This window comes from Rhagoletis zephyria, unplaced genomic scaffold (assembly GCF_001687245.7).
Source record: "Rhagoletis zephyria isolate East Lansing unplaced genomic scaffold, Rhagoletis_zephyria_1.1 Rzeph_scaffold_00038, whole genome shotgun sequence".
NCBI classification, from domain to species: Eukaryota; Metazoa; Arthropoda; class Insecta; order Diptera; family Tephritidae; genus Rhagoletis; species Rhagoletis zephyria.
In genome coordinates this window covers 715,719-721,718 of record NW_016157122.1, presented here as the reverse complement: position 1 = coordinate 721,718, position 6,000 = coordinate 715,719, and the positions used below count along the sequence as shown (strand labels likewise).

The window sequence follows — 6,000 nt, the reverse complement described above, 5'->3', positions numbered from 1 at the left end:
AGGAAGCTGCAGAGAAAAAAGATGCCGCCTACAGGGCCACGCTGCGATCGGGCGCAACGCGCGCTATGTGGGACCACTATAGGGATCTGAAGAGGGAAGCGAGACGTCTTTGCCGCAATAAGGAGAGATGCCGAAATACGTGAGTGCGAAGAGCTTGAAATGCTCTGAAATGAAAATTTTACCAGAGAGTTAGGCGACATACGAAAGGTTTCAAGACCAGGGCGTACTCCTGTAAGAACAATAATGTCGACCTAGTAACCGATGTCCAGAGCGTACTTAAATTATGGAGGGAACACTTTTCCGCCCTACTAAATGGTAGCAGCACGGAAAGTTGTGGAGAAGAAGAACCCGCTTGACTATGACGAGGTACGTATAGCAATAACGCGGCTGAAAACAACATAGCTGCTGGAGCTGACAGCCTGCCAGCAGAGCTATTCAAGTACGGCGGTGACGAGTTGATAAGGTGCATGCATCAACTCTTGTGCAGAATATGGTCAGATGAACGTATGCCAGCAAGTGCTACTATGGGCTGAGTGGGCATCTCAGGAGTAAAGTCCTCTCTCGACGTACGAAAGCCACACTCTATAAGTCACTCATCCTGCCCGTGCTGGTATATGGCGCAGAAGCATGGACAATGACAATGTCCGATGAGGCGGCTCTTGGAGTGTTCGAGAGAAAGATTTTGCGGAAGATTAACGGCCCTTTACGTGTTGGCGACGGCAGGCATCGCAGACGATGAAACGATGAGCTGTATGAGCTTTACAACGACATGGACATAGTGCAGCGAATTAAAATACAGCGGCTCCGCTGGCTTGGCCATGTCGTTCGAATGGACACCGACGCTCCTACTCTGAAAGTATTCAAATCGGACCCCGCTGGTGGTAGCAGAGGAAGAGAGAGGCCCCCACTGAGATGGAAAGACCAGGTGGAGAAGGACTTGGCTTCACTTGGCACAGAAGAGAAACGACTGGCGTGCTTTGCTGAACTCGGCCAAAATCGCTTAGGCGGTTACAGCGCCAAAACAGAAGAAGGACCTTACCTTCCGTCGTTTCTATTGCAGAAATATTTTTTTTTTAATTCTTGTTCGTGCTTTTTGGTGTTTATTTTAGCGTATACATAAGTTATGACCAGGGCCGAAAAAATAAGCAACAAAAGCACAGCTTTAAGCGCTTGGATAAGCACTTGCATGAATGCTCAAAAAAACAACAAACAAACTTAAGGTAGACTTTAATGTTTTCATTTTATATTCAATTTATTTCAAGGATTGAAAATGGACAATAAATAAGTGTTGCTTGATATTTTCAAATAGCAAACATCTGCGATGATCGTTTAAGAGAGACGGAAAACGACCTTTCGACATCCACTGATGTGAATGCGGCATAATTTAAAATTAGATGTCTCCAGTGTTGTTATTCAATCGATGTAGTTGTCATCTTTTTATGGTTTGTAAAAAATAATGCGGTCTATATGCAAGCATAAAGGCAATTGAAGTTACGAGTTAGTAAAAACCGTATCGTTTTTATGTTTGTAAACGCCTATTTAGTTCGCTGGAAATTAGGAAATAGTCGAGAATCCAAGGATATCTCGTATCGTAGGAGTATCAATCTTTTTTGAGGACACTACTGTTCACATCTACGGATCGTATGCCAAAAAATATTTCTTACAGTTTTCTTATGAGATCCGCCCTTAGCTTTATACATTTTAAATAGCAAAATATGCTTGGCCGTTAAAATTTAGCTTGGCTTGGCCCTGAATAAGCAAAATAAGCAATTTCAAGCAAAAACTTAAAATTTTCGGCCCTGGTTATGACTGTGCTGAGGCATTCGAAGAATTTCCTCAAATACTTTTTTCTAGATACACATACAGAAAATTTCGGTAAACTTATGCCCTAAATAGTTGCAGCGTTGTTTTTTTTTTTTGTGTATAATACGAATTTGGGAGATCTATTAATTTAATTTTTGGGGTTAATAAAATGCCGGGCGATTTACAAGTATAATTTATGTCGAATTTAGAAACGACCATAAGCGTAAAGAGAAACAACCATTGATAGAAGTCGCGTTGCTATAATATTGCAAGTCCTGGCATTTTAAGCTTAGCTAGACTCCCTGTACATACATACATAGGTAGGTTGCTTTCAAAATCTAGTTAACAGAAACATATGTTTGTTTACAATTTAATTTTAATATTTACTAAAAACTCATAATTTTTATTTTGTTCTTGTTGATATGTATGTATAATAATGAATCGCCCCTGATGATGCTAAGGTAGTAGTGGCAAAAAAGTATAGGAAAAATTTAGATCGGCCAGCCTACAACAACCATCACATACAACACAAACTCGATCAAAAGCTTACAAAGAAAGAATTCTTTAATTAACCTTCTTGACTATCGTTCATGGTTCAGTTTAAATTTCCGTTCAAATTAATATTGAATTAACACTAAAATGAACTTCGTGGCATACTTTTAGGAGAAGAAGCAATGATTTGCCTTTTTCTGATACATGCATACATATGTATGTGTATTGTATGTATGTACATATGGGTGTTTCCATGATGTCGGACGTGACATTCGTACGACTTTAGAAATAAAAAAAATCATTCGAAAACAACAAAAGTCACTTATGAAATAAATTTGCAGTTATGTAGATCTTATACCGTCCTTTGGTTGAGAAAAAAATTAGGTGCGCTTGGAACACTGGTATCGGGAAAATCGATGAAAAGCTCATAACGGACGTGAACAAAGCAGAAGTGGTTTGAGAGTACAAATAAGACATTCTTTAATTAGAAGCAATTCGTGGTTGGTTTAGTTTTGAATTGAAATGTGATAACGGACGTACACATTTTTCACCCATACAATATTTTTACTGGTAGGTAATACATATATAATTTAATTTTATATTCAATTTTTAACCGACTTCACAAAATGAAGAACGTTATCAGTTCGTCGGAATATTTTTTTAAATTTATTTTTTTACGTATGTTACCGCATTATTTTGGACCACGTTAACCGATTTCTATAATTCTTTTTTTTTAAGGGAAAGATGTTACCTCACAGGTGGTCCCATACTAATTTGGTTTAAATCCGATCATTGGATCATGAAGAAATTAACGATAATCTTAAACTTTTATATGAGAATTGAAGTCGGTTCTGTTTTTTTCCCTAAAAACATCTTGTTTCAGTTCTTCTCTCCACCGTTTCGTGTTTTCATAACTTTTTTTTCGCCATCTAAATACGAAATTTGAAGTTATAAAGATTGCATTTTTATGGAATCACCCACATGTAATTTTCTTTCTTTACTTGTATGTATGGCAATTCGCGATACAATGCGCCCAATCCTGTTGCAAAAGGCATTGCACCTAACGGAAGGTTAAGAAGTTAGGTTTAGAAACACTGGGGTTACTGTTTTTCATGGCAGAATACGCTCGGCAGTTCACCATTGCCTACCGAGGGGCAACCGCGATTAGAAAACACTTTTTCTAATTTAGATATTTCTCGACCCAAGTGATCAAACTCTAGCCACAGCGGCCGCTCAATTTAAAAACCCGTTGGTGGACACAAAAAAAATTTATCCACACATTGTATATACACACATACACACACATATGTAAGTAAAAATAGCCGTGGAAATGTTTCATTTGATTTTTTAAGAATTACACAGGCCTACAAACACAGGTCTAGCCCCTGGCATCAGTCTTTACTATTTCGGAGAATTTTGGTATGCTGAATTGGATTCCGGCATCTGACTTGCTCCATCCATCACCTCAGGTTCTGGAAATATGGGGTTTCACTATATTCGGCGTAAAATTTCACTACAAATAATTTTTTTTTTTAGAAAACTTGGTGTGACATTTGTGAAAATAACCCTTCTTTTGAAAATACTTTACGTTTAGTAGCATTTAAGAGTTTATGCAGCGAAGAATATTCCATGAAACTCATTAACTGCAAAGGTCAAAATCTCCGGGAGAAAAAGAGACGTCAACCTATGAGGGTTTTAACTCTTGTCAACTGGGTAACTGAAAATCGATGGCCAAAAATGTTAGGTTATTGACCAACTACGCACCGTGAATTCGCTCCTTAATATTTCACGAATCAATACGTAGCCTATAGGTTACCGCACCACAATTGCACATTTCGAAGTGGCATTCTAAACGTTCGCACCACGAGTTTTGGTCCCATATTTAATACGTATCGTCCTACTGAGATGTGCATGTACATATATATGTATGTATGTTTCTATAAATATATGTGTATGCCTATTAATTAGGCGCAGGTGTAAGGTGGTCCTATTTCTTAAACAGCACATAGATTAAGCAGCATACTAGGCAGTATATGCACACATTTTTCCAAAAATTATTATTAAATACATCACTTCACTGAACCCCGCGATTGGTACGATATACATTGATTCATCGCTTTTAGGACTTTTATTTTTTTATTTTTTTCGAGAGTATGATATCACATTTATCCTTAGGAGTGGGGGTAGTGCATCATCAACATCATGAAGATGACACCGTTCGAAGGGAAATTTTTGTTTCGTTGATCTCGTTAGCCGCATACGACCAATATGTTGTACATACATAAGAGTTATTAAAGCGGTCTGTGAATGCCGCCGCCGTCATTTCGGTCAAAATACATGTGAGTATTTTTATAATGTAACTAAAACATTAAAGTCGCGAAAATATGGAGAACCCGCATATGTGCGTCCTGAGCCGTAAATCGTGAGTCGTGAGTCGTCAGTCAGTGCATGTGTGTCCGCATGTGTGCCCGTGCATGTGTGCGAAAAATTACGATACTCGCGCGTATAGAGCACGATACGACGGAGTCATAATGTAAGCTTAAATAGAAAAGCAAAAGAAAAAGAAGACGAGAAAAAGAGAAATAATAATAAAAATCGTCTGACGAACTTGAAATTGAGAGTAGTAAAAATAAAACCGGAATAAAAGTAGGGAAAATACCGAACAAATAGAAATGGTGAGCAAAACAGCGCACAAGACATATAAAAAAAATATCAGCGAATATAGAGAGTAAATGTCAGTCAGTCGAGTTCTTAAGAAAGCGGAAAACACAACCAAATAAAATAAAATAAAATGGAAAAGTCAGCGAAAGGGAAATTTTTTAGTTTCAATAACCAGAGCTTAGACGATGAGATATAAATTCCGCGGTGCACTGGATTCGGATTTTCGTGCGTAGAGAATTTGTTTAGATGGCCATAACTAAAAGTTAAGTATACGGATTATTTAAACTCCGACCGGTACCGTACCAAGGCTCACTTCTTGCTCTTCTTGATCGGCATCATTTCTCACTTTAGCGTCCATCGCATATGGATTGCGGCGTGTACACTTTTGATTAAATAGATGGATTAACGACGACGACGATCCAACAAACTCAGCGATTTTTTAGTCTAATTTTGATTTCAGTTACAAATGCAGATTTTTGCAAACTACTAATGATGGTAATGATACCAAAACTATAGGCCTGATTCCAACAGATATACACCGCGAAATAGACCGATTTACGAATCTGTCATTGTCGACGACAATCACACGATTTCAGTCATTACGACCGACACATCAACCAAACCAGCCTACCAGCAGCGACCTGGCTAGCGTGCAACCAACGATAAACGACAACTGCGACGACGCCGATGATGAACAAATTACAAATAAAAGATGATGCCAGAAGACGATGACGATTAGCGCCCAGGCAGCCAGTAAGCCATCGAGCCAGCTAAGGAACGGCATGAAACAACGAGGTGATGGCAATGGCGATGGCGGTGGCGGTGGCGGCGGCGGCGGAGAAGTCTGAAGTAGTGGTGAGAGCGAAAAAATTGGAAAAAATGCACACACACAAAGAAGCCAAAAGCAAAAAAATCGAAGTACATATATATGTACATACATATAAACAGAAAAAATTCTGTGTACAGTGGAGAAAAATAAAGAATTATATCTGCAAAAGTTCGCAGCCAAGAATCGCTTCTTATGGCCGCATAAAAGCATGTACA

The 6,000-nt window shown here is 38.6% G+C and overlaps 1 protein-coding gene across 3 annotated transcripts in view; it reads right to left on the bottom strand.

Annotated features, from left to right (window-relative positions):
* Positions 1 to 6,000, bottom strand: part of psq (BTB-domain-containing protein pipsqueak) — an 85,510-nt gene that overhangs the window by 47,637 nt on the left and 31,873 nt on the right. Inside the window, exon 1 of one of the 3 annotated variants that reach the window (XM_017620090.1) lies at positions 5,588 to 5,685. The exons of 1 other annotated variant lie outside the window; for it this stretch is intronic. The gene's annotated coding sequence lies outside the window, so the exon portion shown is untranslated. Of the gene's footprint in view, positions 1 to 5,587; positions 5,686 to 6,000 lie in introns of those variants that run through there. One more of the 3 variants, XM_017620099.1, reaches the window with a different exon arrangement.